Genomic DNA, 16,104 nt, shown 5'->3' on the forward strand with positions numbered 1-16,104 from the left:
AAACCTTTTTGAGAAAATTCTAGCATTGTAGATAGTAACACTACTATCAGCGTTCGTCTTCCTCTTGAAGATCCATTTAATCTCAATGGCTCGCCGATCAATGGGCAAGTCAATCAAAGTCCATACTTTGTTCTCATACATGGATCTCATCTCAGATTTCATGGCCTCAAGCCATTTCGCGGAATCCGGGCTCATCATCGCTTCCTCATAGTTCGTAGGCTCGTCATGGTCAAGTAACATGACCTCCAGAACAGGATTACCGTACCACTCTGGTGTGGATTTCACTCTGGTTTACCTACGAAGTTCGGTAGTAACTTGATCTAAAGTTACATGATCATCATCATTAGCTTCCCCACTAATTGGTGTAGTAGTCACTGGAACCGATTTCTGTGATGAACTACTTTCCAATAAGGGAGCAGGTACAGTTACCTCATCAAGTTCTACTTTCCTCCCACTCACTTCTTTCGAAAGAAACTCCTTCTCTAGAAAGGATCCATTCTCAGCAGCGAATAACTTGCCTTCGGATCTGTGATAGAAGGTGTACCCAACAGTTTCTTTTGGGTATCCTATGAAGATTTACTTCTCCGTTTTGAGTTCGAGCTTATCATGTTGAAACTTTTTCACATAAGCATCGCAGTCCCAAACTTTAAGAAACGACAGCTTAGGTTTATTGCCAAACCACAGTTCATACGGTGTCATCTCCATGGATTTAGATGGTGCCCTATTTAACGTGAATGTAGCTGTCTCTAATGCATAACCCCAAAACGGTAGCGGTAAATCAGTAAGAGATGTCATAGATTGCACCATATCTAATAAAGTACGGTTACGACATTCGGGCACACCATTACACTGTGGTGTTCCAGGTGGCGTGAGTAGTGAAACTATTTCACATTGTTTTAACTAAAGGCCAAACTCGTAACTCAAATATTTTACTTCTGTGATCATATCGTAGAAACTTTTATTTTGTTACGATGATTCTCCACTTCACTCTGAAATTCTTTGAACTTTTTCAAATGTTTCACACTTGTGTTTCATCAAGTAGTATACTCATATCTGCTCAAATCATCTGTGAAGATCAGAAAATAATGATACCTGCCGTGAGCTTCAATATTCATCAGACCACATACATCATTATGCATGATTTCCAACAAATCTGTTGCTTGCTGCATTGTTCCGGAGAACGGAGTCTTAGTCATCTTGCCCATGAGGCATGGTTCGCAAGCATCAAGTGATTCATAATCAAGTGATTCCAAAAGTCCATCAGCATGGAGTTTCTTCATGCGCTTTACACCAATATGACCTAAACGGCAGTGCCACAAATAAGTTGCACTATCATTATTAATTTTGCATCTTTTGGTTTCAATATTATGAATATGTGTATCACTACGATCGAGATCCAACGAACCATTTTCATTCGGTGTATGACCATAGAAGGTTTTATTCATGTAAACAGAACAACAATTTATTCTCTTACTTAAATGAATAACTGTATTGCAATAAACATGATCAAATCATATTCATGCTCAACGCAAACACCAAATAACACTTATTTAGGTTTCAACACTAATCCCGAAAGTATAGGGAGTGTGCGATGATGATCATATCAATCTTGGAACCACTTCCAACACACATCGTCACTTCACCCTTAACTAGTCTCTGTTCATTCTGCAACTCCTGTTTCGAGTTACTACTCTTAGCAACTGAACCAGTATCAAATACCGAGGGGTTGCTACGAACACTAGTAAAATACACATCAATAATCTATATATCAAATATACCTTTGTTCACTTTGCCATCCTTCTTATCCGCCAAATACTTGGGGCAATTCGGCTTCCAGTCACCAGTCCCTTTGCAGTAGAAGCACTTAGTCTCAGGCTTAGGACCAGACTTGGGCTTCTTCACTTGAGCAGCAACTTGCTTGCCGTTCTTCTTGAAGTTCCCTTTCTTTCCCTTTGCCCTTTTCTTGAAACTAGTGGTCTTGTTAATCATCAACACTTGATGCTCTTTCTTGATTTCTACCTTCATCGATTTCATCATCATGAAAAGCTCGGGAATCATTTCCGTTATCCCTTGCATATTATAGTTCATCACGAAGTTCTGCTAACTTGGTGATGGTGACTAGAGAATTCTGTCAATCACTATTTTATCTGGAAGATTAACTCCCACTTGATTCAAGCGATTGTAGTACCTAGACAATCTGAGCACATGCTCACTGATTAAGCTATTCTCCTCCATCTTTTAGCTATAGAACTTGTTGGAGATTTCATATCTCTCAACTCGGGTATTTGCTTGAAATATTAACTTCAACTCTTGGAACATCTCATATGGTCCATGACGTTCAAAACATCTTTGAAGTCCCGATTCTAAGCCGTTTAAGCATGGTGCACTAAACTGTTGAGTAGTCATCATATTGAGCTAGCCAAACGTTCATAACATCTGCATCTGCTCCTGCAATAGGTTTGTCACCTAGCGGTGCATCAAGGACATAATTCTTCTATGCAGCAATGAGGATAAACCTCAGATCACGGATCTAATCCGCATCATTGCTACTAATATTTTTCAACTTAGTTTTCTCTAGGAACATATCAAAAATAAAATAGGGGAGCTAAACGCGAGCTATTGATCTACAGCATAGATATGCTAATACTACCAGGACTAAGTTCATGATAAATTAAAGTTCAATTAATCATATTACTTAAGAACTCCCACTTAGACAGACATCCCTCTAATCTTCTAAGTGATCACGTGATCCAAATCAACTTAAACCATGTCCGATCATCACGTGAGATGGAGTAGTATCAATGGTGAACATCAATATGTTGATCATATCTACTATATGATTCACGCTCGACCTTTTGGTCTCCGTGTTCCGAGGCCATATCTGTTATATGCTAGGCTCGTCAAGTTTAACCTGAGTATTCCGCATGTGCAACTGTTTTGCACCCGTTGTATTTGAACGTAGAGCCTATCACACCCGATCATCACGTGGTGTCTCAGCACGAAGAACTTTCATAACAGTGCATACTCAGGGAGAACACTTATACTTTGATAATTTAGTGAGGGATCATCTTATAATGCTACCGTCAATCAAAGCAAGATAAGACGCATAAATGATAAACATCACATGCAATCAATATAAGTGATATGATATGGCCATCATCATCTTGTACTTGTGATCTCCATCTTCGAAGTACTGTCATGATCACCATCGTCACCGGCGCGACACCTTGATCTCCATCGTAGCATCATTGTCGTCTCGCCAATATTATGCTTCCATGACTATCGCTACCGCTTAGTGATAAAGTAAAGCATTACAGCGCAATTGCATTGCATACAATAAAGCGACAACCATATGGCTCCTGCCAGTTGCCGATAACTCGGTTACAAAACATGATCATCTCATATAATAAAATTTAGCATCATGTCTTGACCATATCACATTACAACATGCCCTGCAAAAACAAGTTAGACGTCTTCTACTTTGTTGTTGCAAGTTTTACGTGGCTGCTACGGGCTTAGCAAGAACCGTTCTTACCTACGCATCAAAACCACAATGATAGTTTGTCAAGTTGGTGTTGTTTTAACCTTTGCAAGGACCGGGCGTAGCCACACTTGGTTCAACTAAAGTTGGAGAAACTGACACCCGCCAGCCACCTGCGTGCAAAGCACGTCGGTAGAACCAGTCTCGCGTAAGTGTACGCGTAATGTCGGTCCGGGCCGCTTCATCCAACAATACTGCCGAACCAAAGTATGACATGCTGGTAAGCAGTATGACTTATATCGCCCACAACTCACTTGTGTTCTACTCGTGCACAACATCAACGCATAAAACCTATGCTCTGATACCACTGTTGGGGAACGTAGTAATTTCAAAATTTTCCTACGCACACGGAAGATCATGGTGATGCATAGCAACAAGAGGGGAGAGTGTTGTCTACGTACCCTCGTAGACCGAAAGCGGAAGCGTTGACACAACGCGGTTGATGTAGTCGTATGTCTTCACGGCCCGACCGATCTAGCACCGAAACTACGACACCTCCGAGTTCTAGCACATGTTCAGCTCGATGACGATCCCCGGACTCCGATCCAGCAGAATGTCGAGGAAGAGTTCCCTCAGCACGACGGCGTGGTGACGATCTTGATGTTCTACCGTTGCAGGGCTTCGCCTAAGCACCACTACAATATTATCGAGGATTATGGTGGAAGGGGGCACCGCACACGGCTAAGAGATCAGTGATCAATTGTTGTGTCTTTGGGGTGCCCCCTACCCCCGTATATAAATGAGTGGAGGAGGGGGAGGGCCGGCCCTCTCTATGGTGCGCCCTAGGGGAGTCCTACTCCCACCGGGAGTAGAATTCCCCCTTTCCTAGTAGAACTAGGAGCCCTTCCAAGTAGTAGGAGTAGGAGGGAAGGAAAGGGAAGGGAAAAGGAGAAGGAAGGAAGGGGCGCCCCCCTCCCTAGTCCAATTCGGACCAGCCCATGGGGAGGGGTGCGGCCACCCTTTGAGGCCTTTATCTCCTTTCCCGTATGGCCCATTACGGCCCTATACGAATTCCCGTAACTCCCCGGTACTCCCAAAAATACCCGAATCACTCGGAACCTTTCCGAAGTCCGAATATAGTCGTCCAATATATCGATCTTTACGTCTCAACCATTTCAAGACTCCTCGTCATGTCCCCGATCTCATGCAGGACTCCGAACTACTTCGGTACATCAAAACTCATAAACTCATAATATAACTGTCATCGAAACCTTAAGCGTGCGGACCCTACGGGTTCGAGAACAATGTAGACATGACCGAGACACGTCTCCGGTCAATAACCAATAGCGGAACCTGGATGCTCATATTGGCTCCTACATATTCTACGAAGATCTTTATCGGTCAAACCGCATAACGACATACGTTGTTCCCTTTGTCATCGGTATGTTACTTGCCCGAGATTCGATCGTCGGTATCTCAATACCTAGTTCAATCTCGTTACCGGCAAGTCTCTTTACTCGTTTCGTAATACATCATCTCGCAACTAACTCATTAGTTGCAATGCTTGCAAGGCTTTAGGTGATGTGCATTACCGAGAGGGCCCAGAGATACCTCTCCGACAATCGGAGTGACAAATCCTAATCTTGAAATACGCCAACCCAACAAGTACCTTCGGAGACACCTGTAGAGCACCTTTATAATCACCCTGTTACGTTGTGACGTTTGGTAGCACACAAAGTGTTCCTCTGGTAAACGGGAGTTGCATAATCTCATAGTCATAGGAACATGTATAAGTCATGAAGAAAGCAATAGCAACAAACTAAACGATCAAGTGCTATGCTAACGGAATGGGTCAAGTCAATCACATCATTCTCCTAATGATGTGATCCCGTTAATCAAATGACAACTCATGTCTATGGTTAGGAAACATAACCATCTTTAATCAATGAGCTAGTCAAGTAGAGGCATACTAGTGACACTCTGTTTGTCTATGTATTCACAGATGTATTATGTTTCTAGTTAATACAATTCTAGCATGAATAATAAACATTTATCATGATATAAGGAAATATATAATAACTTTATTATTGCCTCTAGGGCATGTTTCCTTCACATATACCTTCCTCAAAATAGCCACCATACCTACCTATTATGGCATTTCCATAGCCATTCCGAGATATATTGCCATGCAACTTTCCACCGTTCCGTTTATTATGACACACTCCATCATTGTCATATTGCTTAGCATGATCATGTAGTTGACATCATATTTGTGGCAAAGCCACCATTCATAATTCTTTCATACATGTCACTCTTGATTCATTGCATATCCTGGTACACCGCCGGAGGCATTCATATAGAGTCATATTTTGTTCTAAGTATCGAGTTGTAATTGTTGAGTTGTAAGAAAAATAAAAGTGTGATGATCATCATTATTAGAGCATTGTCCCAGTGAGGAAAGGATGATGGAGACTATGATTCCCCCACAAGTCGGGATGAGACTCCGGACGAAAAATAAAAAAGGAGAAAAGTGGCCATAAAAAAGAGAAGGCCAAAAAAATGAGAGAGAAAGAGAGAAGTGACAATGCTACTATCCTTTTACCACACTTGTGCTTCAAAGTAGCACCTTGATCTTAATGATAGAGAGTCTCCTATGTTATCACTTTCATATACTAGTGGGAATTTTTCATTGTAGAACTTGGCTTGTATATTCCAATGATGGGCTTCCTCAAAATGCCCTAGGTCTTCATGAGCGAGCAAGTTGGATGCACACCCACTTAGTTTCGTTTGAGCTTTCACATACTTATAGCTCTAGTGCATCCGTTGCATGGCAATCCCTACTCACTCACATTGATATCTATTGATGGGCATCTCCATAGCCCGTTGATACGCCTAGTTGATGTGAGACTATCTTCTCCCTTTTTTGTCTTCTCCACAACCACCATTCTATTCCACCTATAGTGCTATGTCCATGGCTCACGCTCATGTATTGCGTGAAGATTGAAAAGTTTTGAGAATGTCAAAAGTATGAAACAATTGCTTGGCTTGTCATCGAGGTTGTGCATGATTTAAATATTTTGTGTGGTGAAGATAGAGCATAGCCAGACTATATGATTTTGTAGGGATAACTTTCTTTGGCCATGTTATTTTGAGAAGACATAATTGCTTTGTTAGTATGCTTGAAGTATTATTGTTTTTTATGTCAATATTAAACTTTTGTCTTGAATCTTTCAGATCTGAATATTCATACCACAATTAAGAAGAATTACATTAAAATTATGCCAAGTAGCACTCCCACATCAAAAATTCTATTTTTATCATTTACCTACTCGAGGACGAGCAGGAATTAAGCTTGGGGATGCTTGATACGTCTCCAACGTATCTATAATTTTTGATTGATCCATGCTATATTATGTACTGTTTTGGACATTATTGGGCTTTATTTTCCACTTTTATATTATTTTTGGGACTAACCTATTAACCGGAGGCCCAACCCAGAATTGTTGTTTTTTGCCTGTTTTAGGGTTTCGAAGAAAAGGAATATCAAACGTAGTCCAAACGAAATGAAACCTTCGGGAACGTGATTTTCTCAACGAACAAGACCCGGGAGACTTAGACCCTACGTCAAGACATAAAAGAGGAGGCCACAAGGTAGGAGGCGCGCCTACCCCCCCCCCCCCAGGCACACCCTCCACCCTCGTGGGCCCCCTGTTGCTCCACCGACGTACTCCTTCCTCCTATATATACCCACGTACCCCCAAATGATCAGATACGGAGCCAAAAACGTAATTCCACCGCCGCAACTTTCTGTATCCACGAGATCCCATCTTGGGGCCTGTTCCGGAGCTCCGCCGGAGGGGGAATCGATCACGGAGGGCTTCTACATCAACACCATAGCCCATCCGATGAAGTGTGAGTAGTTTACTTCAGACCTACGGGTCCATATTTAGTAGCTATATGGCTTCTTCTCTCTTTTTGGGTCTCAATACAATGTTCTCCCCCTCTCTTGTGGAGATCTATTCGATGTAATCTTCTTTTTGCGGTGTGTTTGTTGAGACCGATGAATTGTGGTTTTATGATCAAGTCTATCTATGAACAATATTTGAATCTTCTCTGAATTCTTTTATGTATGATTGGTTATCTTTGCAAGTCTTCGAATTATCAGTTTGGTTTGGCCTACTAGATTGATCTTTCTTGCAATGGGAGAAGTGCTTAGCTTTGGGTTCAATCTTGCGGTGTCCTTTCTGAGTGACAGTAGGGGCAGCAAGGCACGTATTGTATTGTTGCCATCGAGGATAACAAGATGGGGTTTTCATCATATTGCATGAGTTTATCCCTCTACATCATGTCATCTTGCTTAAGGCGTTACTCTGTTTTTAACTTAATACTCTAGATGCATGCTGGATAGTGGTCGATGAGTGGAGTAATAGTAGTAGATGCAGGCAGGAGTCGGTCTACTTGTCTCGGACGTGATGCCTATATACATGATCATACCTAGATATTCTCATAACTATTCTCAATTCTGTCAATTGCTCAACAGTAATTTGTTCACCCACTATAGAATACTTATGCTCTCGAGAGAAGCCACTAGTGAAACCTATGGCCCCGGGTCTATCTTTATCATATCAATCTCCTACTACTTAGTTATTTCCTTTGCTTTCTACTTTACCTTTATTTTACTTTGCATCTTTATCACAAAAATACCAAAAATATTATTTTATCATATCTATCAGATTTCACTCTCGTAAGTGGCCGTGTAGGGATTGACAACCCCTATTCGCGTTGGTTGCGAGGATTTATTTGTTTTGTGCAGGTATGAGGGACTCGCGCGTATCCTCCTACTGGATTGATACCTTGGTTCTCAAAAACTAAGGGAAATACTTACGCTACTTTGTTGCATCGTCCCTTCCTCTTCGGGGAAAACCAACGCAGTGCTCAAGAGGTAGCATCCACCATCCATGTTGCACTTGTATCACCATCTCTTCGCCGAACTAGTGCACCTATAAAATTTACCATTTTATTGGGTGTGTTGAGGACACAAGAGACTCTTTGTTATTTGGTTGCAGGTTTTTTGAGAGAGACCATCTTCATCCTACGCCTCCCACAGATTGATAAACCTTAGGTCATCCACTTGAGGGAAATTTGCTACTGTTCTACAAACCTCTGCACTTGGAGGCCCAACAACGTCTACAAGAAGAAGGTTGTGTAGTAGACATCAATCTCATAGTCATAGGAACATGTATAAGTTATGGAGAAAGCAATAGCAACAAACTAAACGATCATCGTGCTAAGCTAACGGATGGGTCAAGTCAATCACATCATTCTCTAATGATGTGATCCCGTTAATCAAATGACAACTCATGTCTATGGTTAGGAAACATAACCATCATTTATTCAACGAGCTAGTCAAGTAGAGGCATACTAGTGACACTCTTTTTGTCTATGTATTCACACATGTACTAAGTTTCCGGTTAACACAATTCTAGCATGAATAATAAACATTTATCATGATATAAGGAAATATAAATAACAACTTTATTATTGCCTCTAGGGCATATTTCCTTCACAGAGTCGACGCGAGATGGCATGTAGGTGGAGCGGTGTGGCATCAACAGTATCATCTATGGTGGGTCTCGGCGGCATGGCGCAGTGGAGACTCGACGTATGATGCGCGGAGATGGACTCGCGCAGAAGGAGGAAGTTGTGTGGCGCCGTGGTGGCGTCGACGTGTAACATCCCAAATTTTCAATTTGGAATGTTATACATTAGGTCATCATTGCATATCATATTTATTGCATTTTGGCTTGATCCTCGAAATCCTAAGCAACTAAAGGACCCTCGGAGAGAGAGTTGGGGATTTCACTGTTTTCATATTTGATTTTTATCAAATATTGAAACGAGGATTTTTGGTTTTAATTATTTTTCTCTCTGAAAATATTTCATGTTAAAATATATGAGAGGAGATAATATGACTTCTCCAAAAGAAATGAAATATTGGAGGAAAAATATTAAAATCAAATATTTGCTTTTATTTGGATTTTATTGCAATTTTATTTGCATTAGAAAAATTGCACGTTTTCAAAATTGCATTTTAAGGCCAAGAAAATGTTCATCTTGTTCTAAATATTTTTTTAGACGGTGAAAATTTGTTTTGGCATTTTTAGATTTTTGTTTTATTTTTTTTCTAGGATTTTTTTTCGGCGGAATCTGTTTAAAAAAAACTTCAGCACCCGACTGGGCCGAAGCCCAGCCAAGCCAGGCCGGCCCAACCCCCGCGCCACCGCCTCCCCGTGCCCGAGTCTGGCTAGGACACGGCAGCCGCCCCCGTCGCCGCCCGGGACTCCTCCCGCCCCTTCCCCAAGCCGACCCCGCCCCTCCCCCTCTTAAATACCCCGCCATCGCCGCCCCAAACCGCCACCACCGCCGCTGCCAAGCAGCAGCAGGAGCCGTCACCGCCTGCCGCACCTCGCCTCGCCTTGCGCCGCCGCCGCCGCGCCGCACCGCCCCACCACCGCGCCGCACTTCCCCGCCACCACGCCACACCGCCCCGCCGTCGTCGCCACCCCGCAGCCCCACCTCACGCCACCGGAGCCGCCGCCGCCGATCCGATCCGATCCGGAGCCGCTCGGGTTTTTTTCGGTTTAGGTAAAACCGTCGGCTTTTAAAAAAACCATAGTTTTATTTTTTTAGATCGGTTCGCTGGTTTTCTCGGTTTAGTTACTTAGCAGACGTTCGTCCATACGTTCGTTTTAACGAACGGTGTTCATTCGTTATCCACATACAGCGAACGTTCGTTCGTTAGCCTGTTCGTCAATTTTTTTCTTTTTCGGATTTTCTGCTATTATTTTCGATCGTGATTTCTGATCCGATTTTTGTTTTAGTTTATCTTTTCGCTTGTTTATCGAAATCAGGCGATTCAAGCGCCTAGATCTTCGTCTCGAAGCCCTCTTTCCGTTTAACCAACTTGAACAAGATTTTGATACAGTAAAATTTGACTTTAGTCCAGATTAGTAATCGGATCTTGTTTCTTTCGCAGTTTGAGTTTCGTTGCTCCGTTCGATTTGATTCTTTTTGCAAACCGGAGTTCTTAAGTTGAACTTTCTGGTTTGATCTTCCTATTCGTGCTTTACCCGTGCGTCTTTGCTTGATTGCTTATGTATGCTATTGTTTGTTTGCAATAGAACACCCAGAGTGCGAAGCGTGCTACTACGAGTCTCTGGGTTTTGCGGATCATCAGCCAGGCAAGTAACACTTTGATCATACCCTTTATCACCCAATTTTTATGCATTATTTCAACCCTCAAACATTGCATGGTTAGGACTTGATAACATGTGGGATCGGGAAGTAGTTGATGAGGTAGAACCTATTGCCCTGTTATTATCAAACCCTTGGGAGTTACTTCTACATATTGCTTATATTGCCATGATATGCTCGTAGACGTGGTTTGGGTGAGTGAATCCATGACAGATGTGAGATTGTTAATTAATGGTTCAACTTAAGGTGGCAACTTTAATACAGATCTGGGTGGATTGCTTGTCGGGCACCTAGAGAATCCAGTGTTGTCCTAGGATATCCCGGAGTACCCGTGTGATAATCCTAAGGTCCGCCACCCAGGCTCAAAGGGAACTGAGATATTTCATGCTAGAAACTTTTGTGTGCAGCCACAAGCTATTATGGGCTCTAGTATAGTTGAGTAAGTTGCATGACCTCTTCCAGTGGTAGGCTAGCAGATGTAGAGGGATGTAGGTTGGTACTGTCTACCCGGGGTTAGACCTAATGCTTCTGAAAGACTGTGTCTCGGTCATCCGTTTCTCAAACATCAGGTAGTGCGAGAAATCCAACGAAGGAGATCGAGTCTTGTGGGGAAAAGTGCGCAAACCTCTGCAGAGTGTACAAATAATCATGGTTAGTCGTGTCCCCCGTTATGGACATCTTGAGTATCTAGTACTTGGATTATCATATGTATCTCATCACTCTAATTAATATTGTTGGGTTGATAATTACTTTTAATTGGGATTGAGTTGGAGGAACCTTCTCAATGATGTTTCAACTACCATGATAGTTAAATGAAATATATTCCTTTGTTGCAGGGAAAAATTGGCTTTACGAAAAACTTTAACCATAGAGCTTTCCACCAGCCAAATACGCATGTAATGATAGCATTAGTCAGTTCTTGCTCTACTTTGTTATTTTGCCAGCATATTCCATGTGCTGACCCGTTTTCGGGCTGCAACGTATTATGTTGCAGACTTTTCAGACGAGGAGTAAGGTTCGTTAGGTCGTTGCCGTGCAGCTCAGCTATGCCGTTGGAGTTGATGGACTCACTTTATCTTCCAAGCCTTCCGATGTTATCGTATTAGATGGCCTTAAGCCATATTTATTGTAATAAGTTCTCTTATGAGACATTCTATGTAATAAGTGTGTGATTGCTACTCTGTTATAAATCCTTCGAGTACTGTGTGTGTCAGCATTATCGATCCAGGGATAACACTGAAGCACAGAGACTTGACCGTTTGAGGTCGGGTCGCTACAAGATGGTATCAGAGCACACGCTGAGTGTAGGACACGACCACTAAGCTAAAGCCCTAGATCACTGCTCTCTTCTCATTTCTGACTCCTCTCCATTTTCTACTCTTTAGGATGGCAGACGCAAGGAACAAGTTTGCACAACCGGATGAAGAAGCACCTTTTGGACGACACTTGAAGGAAGTCACTAAGTACTTGAACATTGGAATACCAAGCTTCACCGGGACTTACAACGCCACTTTACCAGAAGAGGAGCGATGGATGATTCAAGTTCCAGTTCCAGGAAGGACATTCGCGCCAGTCACTAAACCCATAGAATTTTCCTTTGATGCACCAACCTGGAGTCTAGGAAAGAGTATGGCGGCTCACATCACCATGGGACGCATTGGAGAAGTTTACCATAAGGATCTTAAGGATACTATCTACCAGATTTGTGGGCGCCGAGATGAGCAATGGGAGATGATCAGCACCAGGAAGGGTAGATCAATCGCAGCTTTCATCCAGGAGTTAAACCAGCACATTCATCGCCACGAGAACCAGATGTGCGCAGGCATGATAGATCTGAAGAAGGTGATGACAAGGATCACAGAAGTGGAGGAAGAACTCAAGGCTACTCGTGAAGATTATGAGGAGGAAACCGTCGTACTAGTGGAGAAGAATGATGATCTGGAAAGGAAGCTAGGAGTATTCATGGGAGACCCCGCTCTAGGAGGAGAAGACGATGAACCCAAAGAGATTCGTTCTGAGGACTACATCATCATCGACGACACCGACTCGGACCCCGACAATAGCGATGATGACTATGTTGATGAAGCTGGAGCGGACATCATGGAGTCTTCGACCGATCAATATTTCTAGTAGACCACCACATCAGTAGTAGTATTCCACCATGTATATAGTATAGTCCGAGCACTTTCGTAACGATAGATAGATCGATTGTATGCCCTTGCTTGATTGATTGAGTGATATGGTTGTGTTTGTCTCATGTGCATATGGGTAGTGTTTCTCTCACTAGACCTCATTCTATTCTATTCTCTTCCCTCTAAAACCCTCAGATGCCTCCGAGACGTGACCCCGGATCTACCTTCCCACCGGAGCTCACCCAGTTGATCCAACAGTAGAATACACTGATCCAGTTGTTAGTTCAGAACCAAGGCAGCAACAACAACAACAACAACAACCCACCACCACCACCACCAGTTGACAACTTAGCCCGCTTTCTGAGGTTGCAGCCGCCGGTGTTTTCCAGTAGCACCGAGCCGATAGTGGCAGATGATTGGCTCTGCAGGATTGGAAGGGAATTAACCACTGCAGGATGTACAGATGCTGAGAAGGTGCGTTTTGCCGCACATCAGTTGGATGGACCAGCAGCCTCATGGTGGGAGAATTACACAGTCACCTACCCTATAGCCACTGTTACATGGGATCAGTTTCAGCAAGCATTCTGCACCGCCCATGTCTCAGCGGGACCTATGAGCATGAAGAAGCATGAGTTTCGCAACTTGCACCAAGGGAACCGTACTGTGGGGCAATACGTGGATGAATTTAGTAAGCTGTCTCGTTATGCCCCTGACGATGTGGGCACAGATGCCGCGAAGCAGGAGAAGTTTATGGAAGGGCTGAATGATGAGATGATCATGCAATTGATGGTGGCAAAATTTAACAACTACCACGAGTTGGTAGACAAGGCTCTTATGATTAAAGGGAAGCAGCAGCAAATTGAGAGCCGCAAAAGGAAGTATGGACAAGGAAGGAACAACTCAGGAGCCCAGCAGAAGCCTCATCTAACCCCGAACTCAGGAGGACTTCTTCATAACCATGGAAGCCATAACCACAACGGAGGAAGTTCGCATAACCACAATGGTTCCAAGAATGGGACTGGGAATGGAGCAAGCAACAATCAAAACCGCTCCAATCCAGCCACACCCGCCAAAAGAGACCTAAGTCACATTACTTGCTTCAAGTGCGGGAAGACTGGACACTATGCCACAGAGTGCACTGAAGCAAAGAATGAAAACGGTAATGGGAGCGCTGGGAAGAAGCCCAATCCATTCAACAAAGGACAAGTGAACCACGTTAACGTGGAGGAGGTTGAAGGGCAGCCAGACACAGTTATTGGTAAGTTTTTGGTTAAGTCTTTTACCGCCCTTGTTCTTTTTTATACTGGTGCATCACATTCATACATATCAAAGGGATTCGTGGATAAATTTAAACTACCAACTCAAGCCCTTAGGACCCCTCTGTTAGTAAGTTCACCTGGAGCAGAGTATATGGCTAGCCGATGGTGCGACCGGATACCCTTAATCATTGGTAGCCATGTTTTCCCGCCAGACCTGATAATTTTGGAGTCACAAGGATTGGATGTGATATTAGGCATGGACTGGATGTCAAAGTATGGAGGAAGCATTGACTGTGCTAGTAAGTCGATTTATCTCACCACCCCGGAGGGAAAAAGGATCGAGTATGTATCTAGGCATGCGCCTAGGAGGAGCCAAGTAAATATCCTCACGGGAGTTGTTCAGGAGGAAGTGCCTGTAGTGAAGGATTACCCAGATGTTTTTCCAGAGGAGTTACCAGGCATGCCACCAGATCGAGACATCGATTTTTTGATAGAGCTATTGCTAGGTACAGGGCCAATATCAAAGAGACCCTACCGGATGCCCGCAAATGATCTAGAGGAGATTAAGAAGCAGATCAAGGAGTTATTGGAGAAAGGTTACATCCGACGGAGTTCATCACCATGGGGAGCCCTAGTGCTTTTGGTTGAGAAGAAGGATAAGTCTCTAAGGATGGTTGTTGATTATCGAGCATTGAATGAGGTGACGATCAAGAACAAATACCCACTGCCGATGATCAATGATTTGTTTGACCAGTTGCAAGGAGCTAAGGTGGTTTCGAAGATCGATCTGCGATCAGGATATCACCAGCTGAAGATTCGGGAGAAGGATATACCTAAAACCGCATTTACCACAAGGTACGGGTTATATGAGTATACGGTCATGTCATTTGGACTGACTAACGCCCCTGCCTATTTCATGAGCATGATGAACAAGGTGTTCATGGAGTATTTGGATAAATTTGTTGTGGTGTTCATTGATGATATAATGGTATACTCGAAGAATGAAGAGGAGCACAAGGAGCATTTGCGTTTAGTTCTCGAGAAACTCAGGGAACATCAGTTGTATGCCAAGTTCAGCAAATATGAGTTTTGGTTGAAAGAAGCTGGATTCCTTGGACATGTTATATCAGGAGAAGGTATAGCAGTAGACCCCACCAAGGTTCAGTCAGTCACTGAATGGTTGGCACCCACTTCAGTTAGCGAGATCCGCAGTTTTCTTGGACTCGCAGGATACTACCAGAGATTCATTGAGATTTTTTCCAAGATTGCGAAGCCAATGACAGAGCTATTAAAGAAGGATACCAAATTTAATTGGACAGAAGAATGCGAAGCGAGCTTTCAGGAGTTAAAGAAACGTCTGACTACAGCCCCAGTACTGATTCTGCCGGATATACGCAAGGATTTCCAAGTGTATTGCGACGCCTCTCACTCAGGACTTGGAGGAGTACTGATGCAGGACGGAAGAGTTGTTTCGTATGCCTCGCGACAACTGAAACCGCATAAGTTAAATTATGCCACACATGATTTGGAGTTGGCTGCCGTAGTGCATGCGTTGAAGACTTGGAGACATTACCTTATTGGAAACCATTGCGATGTGTACACTGACCATAAGAGCTTCAAGTACATTTTCACACAGAAGGAGCTGAACCTTAGGCAGAGGAGATGGTTGGAGCTTATAAAGGATTATGACATGAAGCTTCACTATTATCCAGGCAAGGCCAACGTCGTAGCAGACGCTTTGAGCCGGAAGAGTTATGCCAACACAGTCATAAGCGCAGGATTGCCAAAGGAGTTGGCAGAGGATCTCAGGGAACTTTGATTGGAGATTGTCCCTAGAGGTTTTGTTGCAACAATGGAAGTTAAGTCTACATTGTTAGGAAAGATTCGAGAAGCTCAGAAGGATGACAAAGAGATCGCTGAGATAGAAGAGAGAATGAGCAAAGGAAAGGCCAAAGGTTTTCGTGAGGATGAACACGAC

This window comes from Triticum aestivum, chromosome 4A (assembly GCF_018294505.1).
Source record: "Triticum aestivum cultivar Chinese Spring chromosome 4A, IWGSC CS RefSeq v2.1, whole genome shotgun sequence".
Taxonomy (NCBI): Eukaryota; Viridiplantae; Streptophyta; class Magnoliopsida; order Poales; family Poaceae; genus Triticum; species Triticum aestivum.